This window comes from Aythya ferina, assembly GCF_964211825.1.
Source record: "Aythya ferina genome assembly, chromosome: 24".
In the NCBI taxonomy this organism is placed as follows: domain Eukaryota; kingdom Metazoa; phylum Chordata; class Aves; order Anseriformes; family Anatidae; genus Aythya; species Aythya ferina.
Window position 1 is genome coordinate 3,366,416 of NC_140322.1, and position 22,967 is coordinate 3,389,382.

The 22,967-nt window shown below is 43.1% G+C and overlaps 1 protein-coding gene across 10 annotated transcripts in view; it reads right to left on the reverse strand.

Moving 5' to 3' along the window:
* Positions 1 to 22,967, reverse strand: part of LOC311423355 (uncharacterized protein) — a 259,365-nt gene that overhangs the window by 149,775 nt on the left and 86,623 nt on the right. For 5 of the 10 annotated variants that reach the window (XR_014685661.1, XR_014685662.1, XR_014685665.1 and 2 more), the window contains 6 exons: positions 18,314 to 18,644; positions 17,489 to 17,618; positions 16,165 to 16,363; positions 15,583 to 15,760; positions 13,698 to 13,837; positions 12,768 to 12,841 (listed from right to left, as the gene is read on the reverse strand). The gene's annotated coding sequence lies outside the window, so the exon portion shown is untranslated. Of the gene's footprint in view, positions 1 to 12,767; positions 12,842 to 13,697; positions 13,838 to 15,582; positions 15,761 to 16,164; positions 16,364 to 17,488; positions 17,619 to 18,313; positions 18,645 to 21,500; positions 21,574 to 22,967 lie in introns of those variants that run through there. The other 5 variants (XR_014685659.1, XR_014685660.1, XR_014685668.1 and 2 more) reach the window with 4 other exon arrangements.

Here is a 22,967-nt window from a genome sequence, read left to right on the forward strand (position 1 = left end):
GGATCCAGCTGGTCGAGTCTCCTGAACACCTCTCCAAGGACAGAGATTTACTCACAAAGTAAAAAAATAAATAAAATTTACTATATCTAAGTGAAACGTCCCCTGTTCCAACTTGCATTTGTTACCTCTCGCCCTATTGCTGTGCACCTCTGAGAAGAGTCTGGCTCTGCTTTCTTTGTATCCTCTGACCAGCCAGCTGTAGATAACAGCAAGGTTTTCTTTTTGCCTTCTTCTCTTAGAACAGTTCTTTAAATACTTAATAATAAAATAAAAATAAAAATAAAATAAAATAAAATAAAAATAAAAATAAAAATAAAAATAAAAATAAAAATAAAAATAAAAATAAAAATAAAAATAAAAATAAAAATAAAAATAAAATAAAATAAAATAGCACTGAAGTTCTCAGCTCTTGACTCACCAGCACCAGGACAAAAATATTCAGAACACTTTTACAGCAAAGGGGAAAAAAAATCCAAGTCAACTGCAAATAGCTTGCAAAATTGCTTGTAAAGACCTCTCAGGATCATTCAACTCAAGCTAAAAAAAAAATGAATTAACCTGCTGAATTAATCAGCTGAATTACAGACAAGAAACCATACAGGCTCCCACATTTCTAGCAGTAACCTTGGGTGGATGCACACTCAGAATAACACGCTATCAGTTCTTCTGTGCACCATGAAAAGGCCTACATGGGGGAGCATCTAAATCCTGCTTAAGTTCTGTTCCGTGGGCTTTTTTTTCGTACAGGTTATCTCTAGCAGAAAGATGTCCCCCCAGCTTTAACTCGGAGTTGACAAGCTCCTTTTGACACGCGTGACCCGATGTTCGGCAGGGAAGCCATCCCTGACAGTGAGAATTAAAGCTGAACAAATGCCAGCACCAGCACCCATCGCAGTGCGGGAGGAATAAAATAAAAGAACTTCTGAAAACGCTTTCTATGGACATTTTCTTAACTTCCCTGACACCTTTATTTGGGAAGGAATTTAGGTTGAGTAGAGACTGACTTCGCCATGTGCCATTTCCAGCATTCAGCAGCAGGCACCAGGGAATCCAGCCGCAGGTTCTGCTTCTTGGGGTTTCCTCAGCTCTGCCCTGGCACCAAGCCTCACAACACACTTGTGAGCCAGCCCATCTCACTGAGAGAAACACAGAAAGCTGAGTGCCCTCCTCCATCTCCTCAAACCTGCTCTCCGCCTGCCTCTTAGGATTTTCAGCCCTGCTGCCCATAAATGCAACAAGTAGGACCCTAATTCCTGCTGCTTTCATCTTGCGCACCTTGGAGCACTTGGATCTTTCACTCTTGACATTAAAGATTAAATTTGTATCCTGAGGAAAGTAACAGCTTTTGCAGCCTGCATTTTAACTAAAAAAGGTGCTTCTTTCCCTCTAATTTATACATTCAAATGTAAAGAAATGCATCCGTCCTCAACCATCAATAACACGAGCAGGATCTGGCAATTATCTCTGTATAAAAATTACCGAGCAGTAAGAGAAACTAAATGACTATTAGAAAGTCAGTCCAAGCTCCACGAATAATTCACATAAAAGGGCTAATTAGGACTTGTAATTCACACCCCAGAAGTCAGGCTGGCCCGGCGGACAGGAACAGGACCAGTCTGCATTTCCTAATGGCCACGTCCCATGAGGCTGGCTGCAATGTCAAGCACCCATATCAGCAGCAACACGACCCTCTGGGAAACCAGGCATTTTTCTGGAATAAGAAGCATCACTGGAAGCACTCACAGAACCACACTCCCTTTAAAACATGAGCCAACAGGCAGCATACCACGAGCAATGCTCTGCACCTCGCTGCCACCAGCGCTGCTCTCACCACCCATGGGGTCACTGCGCCCATGCACTGCCCGGCTCGGGCGCTCAGTTCCGGGTGCCCAAACTGAATTTAATTGCAGGAAACCCCAAGATGAACCTCAACCAGTGCCAGACAGCCCAATACACAACTGGAGGAGAGCAGCAGTGGGATCCTCAGTGCTTACTGGGTACAAACCTGTGCTTACTGGGCTCCATCGCTTCTACCACACCAGGAGCACAAACTTGGACAAAACCTCCACAGTCAAGCAGCACGCCTGGCACACGTGTAGACACAGTGGCTTCATTTCATACACGGGGCTGCTCTCTGATTTGGCACTGATTTAATCCAGTAACTCCATCCTATTCTGCACCAGTTTCCATCAGGGTAGAGCCAGCCCAAAGCAGCTTCAGCTTAAAGCATTCGCCAGCTCCCAGCTCTGTAAGAACTGCTCGGCAGCACACTTCAGGCTGGTGGCACGACCGTCTCCAGCACTTCAAAGACTTACTCGGAAGATCTGAATTTACACTCTTGATCCTCTGCAGCCTCCGCAGCAGGCAGGCTGACATTTGATTTATGTACCTCTGCCTTCCAGCAGAACCCTCACACCAGATAATGTGATCAAATCAAAACTACTTTCCATACAATTATAAAACATAACAGGCTACAGCAAAAAATGTAAAACCTCCAAAGCAGCTCAAAGCTAATTAATTTCTATTACTAGTGAAAGAAGAACCACTTAACGTGTCTTTTCTTATTTAAATTACCACTGACGGCACCTGCTTTTTTATTTTTTTTTTATTCTTGGGAAATCCTCCTACAATACTAGTTAAATTATGTAAGACTGTAGAATTTATGAAGATAAGGCAATTAGCATTACAAAAACAATTCCAGGTTACAATTTATGGTGAAAAGAAAAGAGTTATGATGCTCTGTTAAATCATTCAGCGATGCATTACATACTTAGTTAATCCTTCTAGTTGGGAAAATTTAGGGCTAAATGGTGTCACTGTGTTCAGTAATTAATTATTTTGTTTCATTTAGTGGATACTTCATCTCTATTGTTAAGGCACAACACGAGTCAAGAACAGCAAATGCACAAGTCCATGGGGCAGCCGTGCAGCATCCCCAGGTGACCCAACAGAGGCAGGAGGAAAGGACCAAACCGGGTTTGTTTTTGAGGTTCTGGCTCCTCCTGGCACCCAGGCGATCTCACCTTGCCAAAACAACGTTGCTTTGGAATTTCCTTCATGTAAAACAACATCTCTTTGGGATTTCCTTCATGTTCTCTTCTTCCAGCACACCCAAACACCTCGGCTGGCCTGCCTGTATGCGCAGGAGATGCCGATCCACCAACACACCCGGTGTGTGCAGCAGGCTGCCAAGTTAAACAACCATGGAGCTGAGCAGGCCACGTGTTCGGGCTTCTTCGGGAGAGAACGAACTTTCCAGAGATGGATGGACGACAGAACACACAGCTCCGTACAATTTTCATGTCCTCCCACGTGAATGACAGAGAAGTCAATGAAAATGGGAATAATTTTCAGACTTAACTTTTAAAATCTAGATTAATTCAGTTTTTTAAAATCGTTCCTAAGCAATGTTGGATAGGACAGTAGAAAAGGCTATTGAGCAACATCCTCACCATCTCTCTGATTTAACGGGATAAAACAGCTGGGGAGAGGTTCCCTAATTTCCCCCTTCCCTACATCCAGAGAAGCACCAAGCACTTTTTAAAATTCTGCCATTTTCTGCACAAACTATGTGCTTCCCTCCATGCTTTGTACTTCCACAGCTCTGCCTACAGTCACAAATTGGTGGTGATCAGAATCCTTAAAATAACAAAAGTAGGGCAAGGCGAGAGCCCGTGTGACCTGCAGACCTATTTATTAACCTTTCCAAGTGAATACAAGACAACAATGACTTTCATGTCTTTCAGCACTCTACATCTGTGTGTTTTTTTTTTCTTTTGGTGTTGTTCCCCCACCACCTGTTACTCTTTCCCTGAATTCCATCTGAAGTCCACTTCAGAAATGAAAGAATTTCTTCCTTGTCGGCGCTCATTAAAATACACGTAGGCTTCTGCCTCGAGTCCGAGCAGCCCTGGCACTGAACTCAGCTAAGTATGGAAATAGCAGCCGCAGCACGACAACCTAGGTGCTGTTTAAATCACTTCCTAAATTTCTAGCATTTATTTGTAAACAAGGACATTCCTGTAAGTAGGCCTGTGGCTTTCAGATCCAATAGCTCCGCTTCCATCAGTAAGGAGTATCACCATTTTCAGACCTTTCAAGGAACAGAATGCCTGCTCTGTAATGGAATTACGGGATAATGTGATGTTTAACAGGGAGTCTTTTGCCCTCAAAAGGCTTGCCTGAATTTTGCTGAGATCATTTCACAGGAGACCTCACAGAGATCAGTTATGACTTTTATTAAAGTCAAACCAATACCTGTTTCCATATGAGCCTAAAGGAAATTTCTTTCTGTAACTCTGATTGAAGTTTAATGGGTACTGCACAAAGAAAATGTACTTAACCTCCTCACCTAGCTCTTCCACAGAGGAAGTCTACTCAACACGTGTGCCAGTCTCCTGAGACAAAATCAAAGCTAGAGCTTCTCAATTTATAATATTTTTCAGAGTAAAACATAGGAGACAGCTTCATAAACTGTCACTACACGAGAATCTCGCATATATTTGATTTCTGTAACCTTAATAAACCAGTCACTACTGAAAAAGAATGCAAACAAATATGGAACACATTAAAAGAGAATAAAACGGATCTTAGTGATAGATTTGCTTTAACATTTATATGCACATGTGCAATGCCAACATCCTAGAACTTCATATAATGTGATTTACCCTACTAGGATAGAATTTCCACATTAGTATGTTAAATAGACAGACTGGAAAGCAGAACTTGCGACAGAATAACTATTCCCTAACACTAACCAGCAGTTGCACATCTTTTTTCTGGTCAAAGGAAATTAATTTTATTTTCTCTTATCTGGTATGTAGCAGTCACTCCACCATTCACTTCTTCTTTTGTTTAGAAGTCACAGCCGACTAGCGTACAGTACCTGGCTGCTGTTTCCTTCCTTGCTGCTACACTGCAGACTGGTGGAGGACTGACCAACTTTTTAATCCAACAGTGATGAATGAACAGGTTTGGTTTTGCTTTAAAACAACCTGAAATCGGTGTTAACAAGAGATCAAAAATCCACATAAATTTAAGGATGCCTTTCATATACGTTGGATATTGCCAGTTTTGCAAGACTCCACGTGGCTGAAAGAGGAATTTGTTCTTTTTATCTAGAACTGGCCCACCTCACTGCTATTTCAAAAACAGGGACAAGAGAAGCAATCTCCAGTATGAAAAGGTCTGTCTTAAACTGATTACATGAAGTGGCAAGAGACAACAGCTGTCTCCTTCCCATCTGCAGTGCGTTCCCCATCCTTCTGCATTCCACTTCAGGAATCTCATTTAAATTCCTCAAATCTCATTGAAATAGCAGTTTAAACAAATCCACAGAAAATGGTAAGAAGGCATTTTGAAGACAGAAGCCTTGTTCAGTGGACCATTTGCATGGAAATTCTGCAAGCAAGCAGAAGGAAACATCATTCTGTGCAAAAAGAAACGCAGGAATGATCTTCTCTGGAGCGGGTACCTTCATCCTTCCTGGAACTGCTTTCTACTCAAATTCACTTGAAAACACATTGGGAGCCAAAGGAGCTTTGGTTGACAATTTAATGAATACTTCATAAACAGCTGCAAGGAAAAAAAAAATCCTAAGCAGAATGCCAGAAAGGTATTCAAGCAACAGCTGGGACAACAAGAGGCTGCAGAGGAGAGTGACTGTGAAGAAAAGCACAGGTTGAAATCCTCAGTCATACTGGTGTTAGAAATGAGGTTCTTTTGCATGCACATTGATTTGGAAGTACAAACAACTTACCTTTAGAGGATTAGCTAAATGTTTTTCAATAAAGAACCTGAGACATTTTTTATAGCAGAAGACTGATAAACATGGCCATAAAAAAATAAGCAGCCCCACTGTAGCTCTTCAGAACCTAAAAGAAGCTCATTTGCTGATGTCCACAGCAGTGCAAATCTACTTGAAGCACCTTACTTCATTAGTGTATACTTTTATATTCACTTTACTTAAACACATGGATTTGCCTCCTCTACCAGGCACTTCTCAAATTTATGGCAAACGTCAATTATATTGAAGATTCAGATGTTAAGAAAGAAACTTCATAAAATGTCTTCATGTTGTCTTGTGTTCTTCAGAAATTTCCTCCAGCTGATTACCTTCTACTGGCCTGAAGCCCCATGGTTCACCCTCACAGCCCACAGCTGCCCGACGTCTCCACAATCGAGATCTGATCTCTCTGTAGGATGTCTTGGTGAGTATTTATCAACAGAACTGGAAGAAGCAGCTTCTGTATTAATCTTCTTCTGTCAAAAACAAAAGGCCTGCAAGCAACCTGTGGAGCAGTCAATAGATTTGCCTTTCTTAATTCATTTAGGAAGGTTTAAGTCAACTTTCCCCAGCAGTAATTAATAAGAAGCTTGTTCGCTGCTCTCAGTGGCAGCAGTGTTCTTTGCATCTTTATAGGTTTGAAACAAATATTGAGAAATGGCATTTTTTTCTAGGAAATGATTCCGTTGTCTCACATTGAGTATGCAGCCTGCAATTACTTCAAGTCATTCTGAACTAAAGAGAAAAGCAAAGCCTTGAAAACAAACAGGCAATTTTCAGTTTTTTTCCATCTGAAAGCAACTCTGAAATTGGTGAAATGTGAAATTACCCCATCTGGTAGATTAAGAAAAAGCTATTTTTAAGATTATTTTTGAAAAACTAAGATCTTGGGGAAAACGTAGTCCAGAACTAAATTTCAGGAAAATGTAGTAAGAAAGAAAATAAAACATCCTCTAGAAATAAACCACGATGATAATCTGTGAAGCTCAAAGCAATTTAAAAATATTAATTGATTTGGAAATAAGAACATTTTCTACCTTTTTTAAAAATATTGTAACTGGTCATGACCAAGGGGGACTGACACTATCTTCTGAAATTGGTTTGTGCATACCAAAGACCTTTCCTTAATGTTTAATCTCAAGACCCAGCTGCAGCCCCTCTTTAAAGGACAACAACCTCTTACAAAGATTTTGTAGATGTAGTACGGAAGTGCAGTGAGCTCTGTGAAGTTGCATATACATAATGAGAGTTGGGAGGAAAAAAAGATAGGCTCTTTTGACTCAGCTATAGTAGCTCAGGTAGTCTTCTTCAGACCTCCCTGAATGGCAGAACTCATTTGATTTGGGAAAACTTGACTCTCAGAAGAGGAGAAACAGATCACAGTCACTTCTGCTAACACAGGGTGATACTGAGCCTCAGAGCCAGGCAATACACAAAGATCATGGAAATTTAAAAAAAAATAATGCAGAGAAGCAAGACAGGGCTAGAAGGAGGAAAGCAACATGCTTGAAAAAATACCTGAATTCCCACTCATGCTGTAGCAGATGAGTTCATGGTGTGTGCAAAGGACACACATCTCATGTCCAGCATCCCCACGAGAATACAGATGCAGCTATTCTGAAGCACCACTACACCTCTGGAATGCCTACCCCTGCTCGTATCAGCTCGGTGAATCTTGGGGGAAAAAAATGGAAGAAAAAAAAAAGGTGTGGACAAGTGAGCGCCAGTCAGAACTTCCTTTAAATGAGTCCTGCCAACTCAGAACATTTTTCCGAAGAGACGAGGATTAGCAGGTTAATCCTTCTCTCTGAACACTTTTCTTAAACCCTTGGTGTTATTTTAATGCAGCTTTTGTGCTACGAATAAATATGTTACAGAACAATAGACTTTAAGGATCTATTCTCTGAAGTTTTATGAACATTTATGCTAAGAAACATCAAAGACATTTCAGTAATTTTCACTAGAAGGGAGCAAGAAAGCGCTTTCTATCTTGTTTCTATTCCCCAGCCTCAAAGTAAGACTTTCTTAGCAATTTAGATAGAGCAGGCCGAAGGAAAGGGAAATTTGAGCGATTTTTGAAGACTTTATTTAAATATTTATTTAAAATAGCAATGTTCTGAACTCCACTTGTGCACCTACCGCTTCATGAAAAAAAATAGCTATCTTCCCATTTGCTGTTCCTACCAACAGAAGCACTCCCACTGCATCGCATAGAAGGGGCAGATTCAGCAATACGCCCAAGCACTCACATCCTGTCCCATTCCCCAACTCCTCCATGTGCATCTCACACCAGCTCTCGCTGAGTACCCTGGCCTGCTGCTCGCCCACCAGTATGAAACTGGCCGCAGCCATCTGCCCGCATACACGTCCTCTTAGGAACTGCTCACCAGACCTGGCCAAGCTCAGGCTGCAGTAACTTGTCAGATAAGGGGACAAGAGAACAAGCAGCCAAAGCAGAGCAGTTCATACAATACAATATTTGGTAAATTAAGCAAAATTGCACTGACGCACAAAACCCTCCCTAGTTATTGTACTTGCTCACAGAGAGATGAGTGGACACAAGGCGAGCTCTACCCGGGCACAGGGCAGCCTGTACGTCCTGCACACCTTGCAGAACTGTTCCTCGCTGTAGGCTGAAAGCACCACTATCAAATTTACTCTCCAAGTCTTTAGCTTTAAGCTTTGCTGATGTAACCAAAATATGGGGAACGACACGACTGGGCAGATGTTTCCTTCCTATCAAGGCATTAGGGCGAGCACACCACGCTGCCCGGGCAGGCACTGCTCATCTAGGACACCTGGAACAGAAGAGAAGGGGCAGAGGAAATGAAGTACACGAAGCAAATGAAGCAGTAGGTTTCATTTGAAGGCTAATAGCCAAGCTTCCTGTTTTGATCCCTTTGGCTGCAACTGGTCAGCCCCTAACAATGCAGCCCAACTGTAAGCTGGCTTTCAAGGGAAACAAGGAGGCTGCTATTTCCCAGCGGGAGGAAGAAACTACAGCCTGCTGTGCTGGCATGACTTTTACTTGAAGATATTAATAACATGTCAGATGACGGGATGTGCTGAATCCTAAATACTCACTTCTCCTCTGTGAATGTGCACCATCCCTGTTTAGCGAAGCACAGACCTGCTGCTGCACTGAATCCTCCTGCAGCAGCTGATCAAACAGAAGTGGCATCTTTTCCCAGGAAGGTGACTAAGCTCATCCACAGGAAAAATAATGAGGTGCTGCTTTACACGGGTTTTGATTAGCCTATTTATTACCATTTTTAAATTAATTATTTTTCAGTGGTACTTGTCTCTAAATTCCAGCCATAAACTAGACGACAGCCCATTGTGTACTCTCCAGCTTGTATGGCCAAAACACTGCAAACAGATTTTTCCTGAAAGATCACACATTTTGCACACTATATGGCACTACAGGCAGTGTTCTCAGATTCAGTTTCTAATGCGAACAAGATATTTCTAAACACAAAAAACATTTTTCTGTACTTTGAGTTATACGTGATGTTCTTTAATTCAAAAATTCAAATACGAAAAAAGAAGTCTAAACCAAAGTAGCATGTGCCTATCTCATATCCTTAGATAACTAAGGCTAAAATGAGTAACATTCCACGATTCTTATGGATTTACAACTTATCTTAGAAAATAAAATGGTCCAGAACATGGCAAATACCATGTGCTCTGCAAACGCAGATGGGAAGTGCAGGAGGATAACTGGGGAAAACAAACAAAACACCACACAACAAACAAAAGATCACCAACCGATTAATTCTCCAAGATGAGTCTCACAGGGCAGAGGAAGTTAATGTTGGAATTTCAGATTTAATCCATTCCTGAGCAGGAAGAGCAATCACTTTGGCCTTAACCTTAGCTTTGAAAACACTGTTTTGCATACCTGCTGTTTCAACATTTCTGGGTTGCAATTCAGCATCAAATAATCAATATTCAAGCCTGTTCCCCTTGCAGCCTCTCTGACACACCAGACCGAATTCCACCTTCTACAAGAGCACTGACACTATTTGAAATTGCAGAACACATTCTCCAGCAGCCTGAGCGGATAAACATTATCTCCATGTTTTAAGGAGCATTTTTGTGCAATACAAATTACGTGTTTCCCAAAGAGGAACTGGGACCTAGTACAGTAAACGTTATATACACATGAAAATTTAGACAGCAATAAAAAAATTGTAAAGAGACATTCACATGATAAAAGCAACATTCTCTGTCATTTTTAGCAGGCTTTTTGAAAAGATTTTCTCAAACTTTAGTGCAGCAGAACTGCTCTGATCAGAAATCCCAAGATTTTCTGCAGTTTTAAAACCAATTTCTCATACTGTGCTGGGTATACCATTTTTTACAGCTGGCATTCACTGGAGGCAATCTGCAAATGTAATTCCACGAGAAATTACTTTATCTTCATTCAGCTGAGCTCTTTGCTACCTAGAACATTGCCATAATGCCTGAGCCTCAACTGGGAGTTCATTAGCAAGATTTCTGCTTAACAGGAACATACCTGAAAATATATTTAGACAGGTGTAAACCAGACAGAAATTATCAGCTCTATTTTTCCAATAAAAACTTCTCAAACACAGACAGAATATAGCCCAGAATGGAGTAAGATTTATTCTACTTTACTGCAAAAACTCTAATGTAAAAAATTCCAGGTTTCTGTCCTCAATTTGTGATGTGAGTGCATTTAACTGATACCAGGTTTTATCAGATTTTATCTGCTTTACCAATCATGCTAATTACAGCCTGGATGTCCTAATTAAGAAAGAACAAACTCCAGGTTTACAGTGGGAATCTAGAAATAGAGGTGCAGTGGGAATTACATTTTCTGTGGTCAGTGAGCACAAAGAGAGCTTAGAAAACCAACAAGACAAGGCTGTGCCATAGCTTTTTCAAGAGCTGTACCCACGTTGCAGTTTTTCCCACCTATTTTCAGTTTTTCTGGTGGTACTGAAGGTCCTGGGACTGCTCTGAACTGCATTACAGATTTAAGAAGAATCTTTTAAGCAAAGCACAGACGGTGTGATCAGCTCCTAGAAGGAAAGGAAGAAACAAAACCCAACCTGGAGTCTAACAGGGGCAAGGCAAGAGCAGAGCAGAACCAAAGCTGTTCCCTGTCAGATATCTCTGTATCCAAGCTCTTTGTACGCCTTCAGTTCAAAGGGCACTGGAAGGCCTTAGAGGATTTAGAGCAGATCACAAGTGGAAGGCAGTCCACACCACGAAATGTGCTGTGTCACAAAAAAATGTATTAATCAGAGGATTTGACTTAACCTCCGCTTCTTGACTTTGTAAAACTCACCGCTCTCTCAGTAAGTCCTTTCTTACCATGGCCAGCGTTTTAGGTTCATCTTTGATGAAAGGAATTGCTTCAGCTTTACACACGGTATCATACTAGTTACACAGCCAGGCACAGTTATGAATGAGACTGGTGCCTCCGCCTCTGCTACTTTCAGTTCCAGCATGCTACCCTCTTGTAAGTGACTCTGTACTGCAAATGAGAAAACGTGATACAGGATGCTTTACTTCTTTATCCACGTGGCAAAAGAAAGAAAAGAGAAGCTATTTTGACATGAAATCCCTGTAAAGCTTTGGAAAATCCACAGAGGACGAGCATCCACAAATCGAGCACATGGCTAAAAGCTCGGTGCCCAGACTGCAGGCAGCGGTGCACAACCTGCAGCAGGACCCAGATGGCTTCTGTGCCCTGGGTGCGTGCCTGCAGCGCAGCCCAGCCCGGGAGCACGTTAGCACCCATCAGATCTTCCCATCTCCCCAAAACTCGGTCAACGCCAGTAACTATTCCTAGGGCGTCTGCAGGAATATTCAACTTAGCATTTACCATTTTCTAAAATTCCCATGTGTCTTTATGGACCAGCAGGGAGCTCCCAACTCATTCTGCACGCTGGCTCTGAGCAGAGGGTGCCCACGCATCCCACTTCTGCTCGGTGGCAGCAGCTCCGGCGCCGCTGCCCCGCGCCTCCCCTCGGCAGCACTGCAATGGTTAAGGTCACAACGCAGCGGTGCTATGTAAAGGAGAAATTTCCCTGTCCTTGCCTAAGTGAATGGCTGGGATTAAACTGACAGCCCACCTTAGTGATGGTGGAATAATTGGTTGTTCAGCTCTGTCCTTGTCAGAGCTGTGACAGTTCTGCAGATGTCCTGCTCGGCTCTCCAAAGGTTAGCCTCAGCTGGAGCCGGTGTTCATTAATCATTCCTCGCTGACAGGCCTCAGAGCAGCCCACATCTGCCACTCTGTCCCCCTCAGTCCCTGCTGCACCCAGCTTGTGTGTAATCACTGCTGGTTTTCTTAAGAGGCTACTTGATAAGGGAATATGCATTTAGCTACAAGACACATGGCGCTGCCGTCTCTCCTGGCGATTCTTTTAGCAGAGGCCTGATAATATGAATTTAGTGTCTTTGTCCAAGACAGCCTGGTACAAACAGCAAACTGCAGGCTGGATGTATGAGCAGTACAGAGCAGGGCTGCCTTCTTAGTGTCTGCAACGCCCTCGTGTAACGGGGAGTTTCAGGCGAGGCTGGTACTCACACCAGAGAGGTGCCAAGCGGCATCACAACCACCTCACGAGGGTACGTGGCAGCCGTAAAGCCCACCTGATTCAGAGGGAATGGAAAAAAAAAATGCAGCTCTTGCTGGGAAAGAAAAGCTTCAAGGCAGCTTTCTCTCCTGGTCATTTCTTATTTCCCAGTCACTGGTCTTCTCTGCACCTTAACAGCTGCTTCACTGCCCAGCTGTGCACGCACCGACCGACAAACCCCACAGCCAGCACTGCCGTAGCCTGGGCGCACCCAGGTAACTTCAAGGAGTTTTCACACAACTCATTTCTCCAGGTTATTCTGGCTGCTTTTATCAGGAGCTGTTAGATTCACCCATAATTAGTAGGCAGCTTAGGACAAACAGAGAAAAAGAACTACCAGGAGAGTTCCCAGCAACTGGAACTGGTACCTGGTAGCACAGGACCAACGCACGACAACCTCCACAGTGAACATTTGGGCAGTGCAGGACTTCTCTGAGTTGTACTGCAAAGAAACAAAAGCAGCTGTGACACATGGTCTTAAAACAGTTTCTGAAGTCCCTCAGCCATCCATGTACAGGTTTTAAAAAGAAAAATAAAAGCTGGATTGTGGCTCTGTAGCTCACACCCTCCCAGCCCCAAGAAAACCTAAGTGGGTTCTGAAGCAGCAAGCCAAATGAAAATGAGAACTTGGGTAAGGAATGTAAAAGAATTTTCTCAGAAAATCAGAAAAAGTAAAGAACAAAAGTCTTAGCTACCCTCCCCTAGAGATTCTGTGGATGCTTGTTGTTGCTGATGGTTGTTTGAGGGGGGAGATAGAGGAGGGGAGGGGAGGGAAGTGTTTTTTTCAGTTTCACAATTAATTAATGTGTGCCTGAATAAACGACACATCCTACAGTTAGACAAAAATACAAATATATTACTTATGAATCTTAATTAAAATAAGCATCAGCACACAGACTGCCAGTGTATTATAGTTGGCAGGACCGTGCAAGAAATTAAATTATTACCCACTTCACAATCTTATTACAAGATTGCCCACTGACTCCTCTTAGGGTGCTGCCGTTAATATGTGAGCAATGCAGGAATCATCATTTCAAATAATTGATTAACTGTCTAGTCCACAAAGTTTAAAAAGGAACAAACAAGGACACTAAGTGATTAGCATTCTTCTTTTAATTTGCAAATCCTGTCTTCACAGCTAAAAAGCCAAATGCCTTAGGCTCCAGCCCAGGCACACAGATCCCAACAAGCTTGACAGTAGAAAGGAGGTGCTGCAGCCGCACAGAGCTGACACGCTGGATTAAAGCAATCAACACATTGACCATTAATCACAACTGAAGGCTTTACAGTGCACTTACAGAATGGCAGTGGGCATGTTCCCGAGGCCAGCACCAGTGATGCTGAATTTCAAAGTGCTGAGCCAACCCACCGCTGCGATTCGGTGCCCGCACGCAGTTGTGGCCACACACCTCCAGTTAGCTCAGGTAAGTTCTGGATTCTGGTGTAAAGAGAAAATTCCAGGTCATGGATTGCCTCTTGATTTGATTTCCCCAACAGTGACTTCCTAAGGAAACTTCAGCAAGCACACACCCCCCCAAATGACATGTGGACACCCAGAGACCCATCAGGTCGTGCTGACCCAGCGGGCACAGGCTCCTGCTTCTCCCAGGGGATGCAAGAAGCTTGTAAAACTGCAGAATGGAGAGCGAGTGGCTGCCAGCCACAACCAGAGGCATCCCCAGAGCTGGCTGGCACATTTATATCACAAAAACTCTTGAGCAGTTCCACCAGCAGTGTCCATAGCCCCACTGCCAGGGACTGCACAAGGACACACAAAGAAGGCCCTGAGCGTAAGAGACTGCACCAGAAGAGCAAAGCTGGAAGAGAAGAGGACCAAGCCACTGCTTCATTCAGTATTTTCTCATTATTGTTATTATTCCTATGCATCGCGGTAGGACACAGCTTACTGAGTCACTCAAATGCAGCACAAAACATCGGGCAGAGATCAATGGTTTGAGAAAAATTTGGTACCGCAGGAACAGCTCCTGTGCCACGTGGCTGCAACTGGGCTTCATAAACATTAAGCCACAGTGAGGTGCAAAACCTTCCCTAAGCCGTGTGTGTAACGGGAAGAGCTCCTAACAAAGCTCCTCCTAACAAAGGATGCCCACGCTGCCTCTGATTTCTCTTGAACCTACTGGGAGCCCCACAAAAACGATTAAATGACTAAGGCGTGTTTTTAAGTCAGTAGGAATTGAGTTCATCATGACTTAACAAGGATCCTAGGGGCTACTGAAATATTTCAGCAGCTGCATTAGATTATCTAGCGTCTAATACACAAAATATTGTTCATTTATGTATTCTCAATGGCAACCTCAGGAAGCAAGCACTATTTTTTTTGTTCCAAAATTCAGCTGCGTCACTGCTTTTCTGCTTGCTGTACTTCTGCCTCCGCACCTTGCTGCACGCCGCGTGGGTCAGTAAAATGGGAGTTGTGCTGACATAACTGAAGGACACTCTCAGCTTCTTAGGCTACAGACAAGTAGAAAGATCTGTAGGATCAATTACTTTTACTATTGTGCTCCCTCTGCTGGTCCTAAAAAAATCACCACTGGAAAAAAATTAGCAGCAGAAGTGTGCTGACGTCTGTTTACCAACACAAAAAGCTGGACACTGAAAATGTCCCCAAAATCTCAGCTTAAACTTCTTCAGATTCAGAGGAAGAGACGTCGGGGTTTTTCCCAAGACAGGAAATGACAGTCCTGAGAGCAAGATGCTACACGAGGTCTAGGAAAACACAGCAAAGACCTGGGGAAATAAAGTGCTCTCCAAAAAACCTGCTCCACAGAGGCCACAGTAATAAAACTGCCCAGCATGCCAGAGAGACTCCTCTGGCACTTGTGATCTCTGCCTGGATGGAGCTGTAGGGATGGAGATTCCAGGCGGTGAAAAGTAAAGAAAAGGTACAGGCAAGAAGTTCTCTATTTTGCAAATGTTATGAAAGATGATACGGTTTTTATAGCTTCTAACACGAAAACTACAGTTAGCTCCTTTCTGTGAAAATAAACCTGATGTAGCACTCAGTGAGGGCTCAGGCATAATCCAGATTACAAGTTTTTGGGTGGCTATCTAACATCTTGTCTGCGCAAAAGTGTCTAAGTTAAATGGCTTGGAAACCATGACAACACCGCCTGTCTGGAGCTCACACAAGCTCAATCAAGCCATAATCAAGGATTTTCTTACGTGATTGTCCATTATCTCCTCCTCAGCCACGGATGCACATTATAGGAGTAAAAGGATCAGAGTGGAATCACCAGCATTAATTACATGCTAAACTAGATCCGTCTTCCTTAAGCATCTGTCAAAAAGAATTTGGAGTACCTCTAGGACATTGAGGAGCCGTGTACCAATCCTGCACAGGCTGTAACCAAAATACAAAGTGTTAACGCAGCTCAGCATTACGGAACATATACAAAGCTCTTTGTAGTTGATTGAAGGGAATACCTGTTCTACTCTAGGAGCACAGACATAACGACACCTCTGCCCATCTAATGAGGAGAGGGTATCTGAAAAAATAGTATGGGTATTTGCTGGGAAGAACAAGTTTTATGCAGTACGAGGGCTGTTAATAGCAGCACGGGCATCTGAAGCCTGTGCTAAAGGGATAAAATTGTAGGGGTAAGCTTGTGTTGTAAGACAACCTCCTCCAGCCTTACTCTTCAGGTAAGCTTCCTGAAGTAATTGTGGAAGCTCCAAACAAGTTAAGAAACAGGCTTACAAAGAACTATTATTTCTGTGTCAAAAGAGATCAATTTATATACTTACTTGTTTTTAAATAGACAACAAAAACATGGACTGAACAGGTAAACTTGGAATCCTTAACACCCTGAAGTTCAGTAATGCAGAAATGCAGGCTTTGAGGTCGAAACTGTGCGATTTGTTGTCAGGAATGAGGTAAAACAAATCATGACTCAGCTACGTGCCTTCCTTTGCAGAAGTTTTAAGTATCTAATCCCCCTGTTGCCTGAAAAAAAAATAAATTAAGATTATCCGACAGCAGGAAAAACAAACAAACAGGTAGAGCTCCTCAGAACCAGAGCTAAACCTCATTAACTAGAGTGCCTCGACAGAGCACCTGGATGGAAACAGCACCAAGGTCAGTGAGTGCACTGCCCCACGAGGAGATCAGACACAGCCACCAAGACCTACAAGGAGAAATGCACGCACACAGAGAGGGGCATCCCAAAATTATGTCCTAAAACCACTGCAACTGGCAAGAGCTGTTCAAGAAACAGACCTCCAGGTGCTCAGAATTGAGGATGAATGTACAACTAGGCTCAAAAAATTGAAGCGAAAAGAGGAGAAAAATTGGAGCAAATCATACCATGTGACTTATACACCCAATAAAAGCTGGGCAAGAACAAATAAATATGAACAACAAACAAATGAGAAGAGTTTGTGAACTGCTCATGGATTTTGCATGAGAGGAAAAAGAAATTTGTCAAATTATTTGCTCTGAAGTATTTGCTCAGCTGTAATTATTGCCATTGGCAGACAGGGAAACCAGTAACTTGCAAACAGACTGATGGTTTCTGAGCTTTTCAGCAAATCCTTCTTCAAAAAAAAACAACATGATCTCAAGAGAAAAAAAGTCTTTTTGCTGAACGTGTGAAGTCGCAGTTTTGTTCAAGCCAGAGCCACTGCTCCAGGATGAGACTTTGCTCTTGGTGAACCCACACCCTGAGTGTAACGAGCACACAGCGATTCCCTGCATCTACACACAAAGCCTCAGACCTCTTGCAAACTCCAAGAAGCACTCATGTGCCTTTCCTCTACATGGGAAAGTCTCTGACTTGGTTAAAACGTGAGCTCCAGAGGTTGCACTTCCACCACTGCAGCAATACCGAGCCAGCACTCGAGACAGGCTGCAGACACACACACAGCCCAGGCTCTCTCCTCCAAGTAGAAACATTCCCAGTCTTTTTCTGTTTGCATGGATACCAGACTTGCAGTCAAACTTCATGAAACCAACTGACTGTATCAGTTCCTTCCCCCATCCTATGCATCCACTGATTACATTACTCCAATTTACTGAGGTTTTCCACACTTTGGTTTCTTTCAGTCCTTGCACCTCTCACTTTGCACCTACCTATCTAATCAAAACCAAGCAGTTCTGAGGTTGTCCTCTCCATGGGCAGACTGAGGAGCTCAGGCCTCTGATAAGGACCAGAGGCTGGCTGTTCCCTCAAACGAGGTGTCACAAGGATGCAATTCATAATCTGGAAAACAGGGCATAAGAGTGGTGAAAATGTTTCCTGCCTCTCTGCCAGAGCAGGTGAGTTCAGTATCGCACAGCAACGTGCTCATCAACTAGGGAAAGAAACAGCTATCAGCATAAAATTCTGCCCCAAATTAGACCGTGTGGATGCAGGCTGGGCACAATAATTAACAGAAAATGCAAGCTTTAGAATAATGAATTATGTTCATTAAGATACAACCTGTGAAGTGTTTTAAAGAAAAAGAAACAGAGCAGGCAGAGATGCAGGGAGCTGCTTTTCTTTCTGCTAGCTGCCCACAGCTCACAGCTCAGCCTTGCCGAAGAAATTCATTCAGAATTCGTTCAGAGTTGGGAGGATAAAAAATTCTGCAAGTCTAAAAGGATTTTTAAATACTTCAAAAATCAGTAAATAGGCGTGGTTCTGTTCACTAGGAACATACTGGTATTAAGTGACACTTTTTTTCCTTTAATTTTAATGGAGCCTTGAAGTTTTGTCTCGTTAGATGATCATCTAGCCAAGAGAAGTGTTAACAAGAAAATCTTCCAAAAATCTCCCTGAAAGAAACCAAGAAAACGGTCACTTTGGGGGAAAAAACCTGACTGACACCGTGAGGGTGTTATAATGATTAATTGGATACATTTCAAAGCATCATACAGATAAAGCATTACATAAATGTCCAGAGCTGTATTTCTCACCCTGATCTGCTTGTGAAAATGCCCCAAAGAAACTTCTCATTGTCTACTTCAAGCTGTTTCTCCGGCAGTTCATCGCGTGTCTTGTCAATTTTTTAATGGCACTGTCAGGGCTTCAAACTGACAGGAATCTTCCCGAGTCAGAGGCTGCATTCATAAACCTGAGCAAAAAGCAGCAATTTCAGGCGGCGTTTGATTTCTCCCAGAATGGCGTGACACGGTGCAGTGCTGGATCACAGAGCTTTTGTCTAGCCAGGCAGGCAGTCTCTGGGCATTTACCTGCGTGCTTCAAAGAGTGCAACGGGACTGCAGAGAAGTAGCAAAGCTGGTGGCACTGTTAGGAAAACAAACTCGCTGTGGTTAAAATGAATAATCCGACAGCAACAGCATAAAAACTTCAGGTTTGGGAATAAAAAAATTGAATTAAAATATGACTTTGCGGGAAATCCAAGACGTACATATTTGCACTAGGCACATTTAGGTTTATTCATCTACAAAAAAGAGTGAGTGCAGCCGTCACATCAGCACGACATCACCCCAGGTGACACTCCCAGCTAGGAATCAGAGCTCCTGCGTTTTCTGCAGTATCCCACCACCACAGCAGCTCCAAAGCTGGAATGCTTCCATCTCTGTCATCCCTTAGCTTTAAAGTGCAAACCTCGACACACTGGGACACCCAAGCTCTCTGCGCATTGTTTTTATAAATTATGCACATTATTTATTATCCTTGTATCATTCCACAACACAAAGCCTTAGCCACAGACTAAATTTGCAGAAAAAGTGTTGTGGAGAGCCCTTGCTGAGCCACAAGTGAGACTACAGCATCCTTTAGCTCCACATTCCTTCAGGACGTGTTCTGGAGCCAGCTGCCAAGCACCGAAGGCTATTTGTGAGCACCACAAACTTCTCAGGTTTGTAAATCTCTGCAAGAGTACAAATTGCAAAACCTGCAGGTATCAAACACCCTGAAACTTCCCAGAGCTTCAAAAAATCTCTCAATTTGTCACGATTTTATCTGTTGCATCTCCCAGTTACACAACGTAACAGATGACGGGTCCCTCCTTTCCCTCCAAGGAAACAGAAAAAGAAATATTCGGTGATGAAAACTCCAAGGCTATAAAAGAAATATTTTAACCAACTCTCGTGACAATGCGATGAATTTATACATTTGATCTCCCTTATCATAAGCAGGATGATCTTGGAGGTCTTCTCCAACCTTAGTAATTCTGTGATTATTCATTAGTTCCTAACTCAGAATTGTTGCTCTGACGAACTCTGCTCCTTTCCTTTAATGGCCTGCTCCCCGATCTGTCAGAAGTACAATCTCTTGTTATTACAGAGCAATGTCTTCACAGTGTGGCCACTTGGTTCAACCCATGGTGAGCTGCAGCTCTGGCAGGCACACACCACCTACACTCCCAGCTACACCTGACACGGGTAGGAGCATGGGAAAGGTGCCTTACAAGTGCAAACCCCGCTGAAGGACCTTCATCAACGCCTTGACGTGCACCACGACTGAGGGCACTAGGACGGTGACGCCACCATTAGATCCTCCTCTGCTCAAGACCATGAGATGAGCAGATCTGCTTACGTTAGGAGGTCCAGACTACGTAAGCAAATGCTTCTTGATTGTTGTGCACAGCACTGGACATGCTGCCAAAAGGCAAGTATTGACCAACATCTACTGTACCTTTGTCTTGAGGTATCAGCGGAGCACACGTTGGCTGCTCAGTACTGACCAACTTTCAATTCACATCAGAATTTCTTGCTGATTATGCCACACGACACATCACTTTCCTTCAGAGTGGTAAATGGTTAGGAACTTTTTCTCAGGACACAGGCAGCAGACTGCACAGGAGCTGTGGGATTATTGCTGCTGCGTGTATTTTTCCCAACAATACAAAGAATTGTGGCTTTGATGCTTGGTATTTATCAAATGAAGAATTCACCTCAATGCTTGAGGGTTTGGTTTCCCAAAGAGAGTGCCTGAGACAAGCACCAGGTCCCTAACGAAAGCCAAGGGAGGCTAAATATAGAGAAAAAGATTCAGTAGGTTTCCACTAAATTCCGTTCAAATGGGATGACAGATTAAGAAATATCAGTAGATTCATTAACTGCATGGGTGTAATCTTCAGAGATGTATCCCCTTCAGTTTGTGTTAGATCTCCTGCACCTCTGGGATGATGGAGCAGTGCCACAGCCCCTCTCCTCGTGACACAGCTACCGCCAGCGGTGTCACCTCTGCCAGGCAGCTCCCTGGCCGCATCAGCATCCTCAGACAAACACTTCCCAGGGGAGGCCAGACCTCGGTTGGAGTCCTGGGTGCATGAATGACAAGTGTGCTGTAAGCTAGGTGAAGACAATCCCCAAAACATTCCTGCCAGCCTTACACGCTACGCTGCCTTCCCAGCACCCTCTTGTTCGTGCGAGCTGTTAGAGCGGCCAGAGCTGGCAGTAATTGCTGTTGACATTGTTCGGAGCCTTGCCTCACTGCCAGAGACAAATCTTTCATTCATGAAGAAGTGCTTGTTAGGCCAGCTCTGGCCTCCAAACCCACTTAATTAAATTGTAAAAAAAAAAAAAAAAGAAAAAAAAAAAAGAAAAAAAAAGTTGCTTAGCTCTGGTGGGAAATTTGCACACAAAGGCCCGGTGTCTGGCTCTTTCCTCCACTATTGTGCATCCCAACCCGTGTGACAATGCAGCAGCATCTCCCCCCTTCCCCTTCCTTGCAGCCGCTGCGGAGGCAGCAGTGACCCTCATTAGGGCCCGGTGGCTGCGGGATGTTTTCCCAGCGATTCACTCACCCGGCTTTTCTGCTTCACAATCAAGGGCACTAAGTGCTGCGTAAGGGCTCTCCACAGGCTGATTGCTTAAAGAATTTCAGAAGTAAAGAGTGTAAACAGGTACAGGGAACAAGCCTCTTTGGAGCAGTTATGCAAACATTCCCAATGCAGTTTAAAAACCTCTGTGCTGAAGCTGTCAAGTCCGAGCCTTTCTCTCATTATATTCACACACCCCGTGCTGCGGCCGTCCACCCACCCACCCGCTCGGATGTGCTGCAAATCCAGGGCCAACACACACGGCCCAGCTCCAGACGAGTGCTTGGATTGAAAAACAAACACCCCCAGCCACACACTCTCCAGAACATCACATATTTGAGCAGCAACAAACGCAGCCATACTCTCCTCACCGCTTTCAGGATGGCACCAGAAGTTTGACGAGAGTCAGAGCCCTGCTCTGCTTCAGCAATTCCTGGTCCTGGCTTGGCTTTCAAATTTATATAACAAAATCCATTTAACTGAAAGCCTTTTGGGGCAGTGGTCACAGCTCTGAATGCTCCACAAAAGAAAGCAGATTGTCAGTGTCAATAATGGACTGCAACCACATTTCAGAGAGAAGTACATGGAAACTATCACTAATATTTAATAACCATAAATGTTTTTTCTCTGCTAGTAATATTTCCTTTCTGTATGAATAACAACAACTGTTCTATACTAACAAATCATCACTGAATAATTTTTCTATTATACAGTAAGTAATGTTCAGAGTAAAATTACCTAATTCTGCATGACAGCTACATTCAGCTGTTTCTACATACTTCTCTACCATAATTGAATATTGATTTACATAAAAGAAAATGTTTATGTCTTTATGTGAAACACAATAAATTCATAGGAACAATACTGTCTCATTTTTTGAGATTCTGTGCAATCAATATGAAATTCCAACGCTAAAATATTAAGAAAAGTTAATTAAGAAGGTGGAGCTAGGAGTCAAAAGAAAACATCAAACTGTCCCGTGATTTACATCAGCATCACACCAGACGAGTTTATCTTGTCACTTCTACCCTTACCAAATCTTTAATCATTTCTACAGAAAACCAAGAGAAATACTTTTTTTTTTGTCATACCACTTGAGTTCTCACTAAGTAAAACACAGAAGTGATATGAGCACAAACACCTTCAGTGTGGCAGCATTTTGCTGCTGTCTGCTGTCCTGCAGCTTACCTGCTGAACTGACTCTGCTGTCCTACACAAGTGATCTCTGCTTGGCACAGGGAGGCAGGGCTCTACTTGCATTATCAGCTCTTAAGATTTCAAAATACAGATCTTTCAGAGTCTCTGAAATTATCCAGTTATAAAGCTTCCTTCTTAACTGATCAATGAAAACGTAACACCAAGTAGTCAGTTCTCTTTTCATGGTTTTCTTACACATGTCCACAAAGAAAGAGGAACAGCACTGGGAAATTATCAGGGCAGTACATCTGCTGTTGGCTTTAGTGACAGATCGAACTACCTGAGGCTCTCAGAAACTCAGGTATACACCTCCCAGACTGTCCATGGTACTTGCATTTAGTCACGCTTGCATGAGAAACATTACTTAATATAGTCAAAAGGCAACAAATCTACAACAGATGGTCTGATGTTATACAAAATCTGAAATAAACATGGTAATTAACTGCCTGCTCTTGAAGTTAACAATAGAAAGCAGTACTCAGGACTTCCACTTCTCCATGGGAAGTTTAAAGCTGCTCCACAATTTGTGCTTGCTGCTAGATGCATGCTGCCAACAGCTAAGCTTTAGGCACGGCTTCAGAAGAAGTTGGTATGTATTTGATAAAACTTTCAGCTGGCAAGTATCCTGCTCTGGGTGTCCT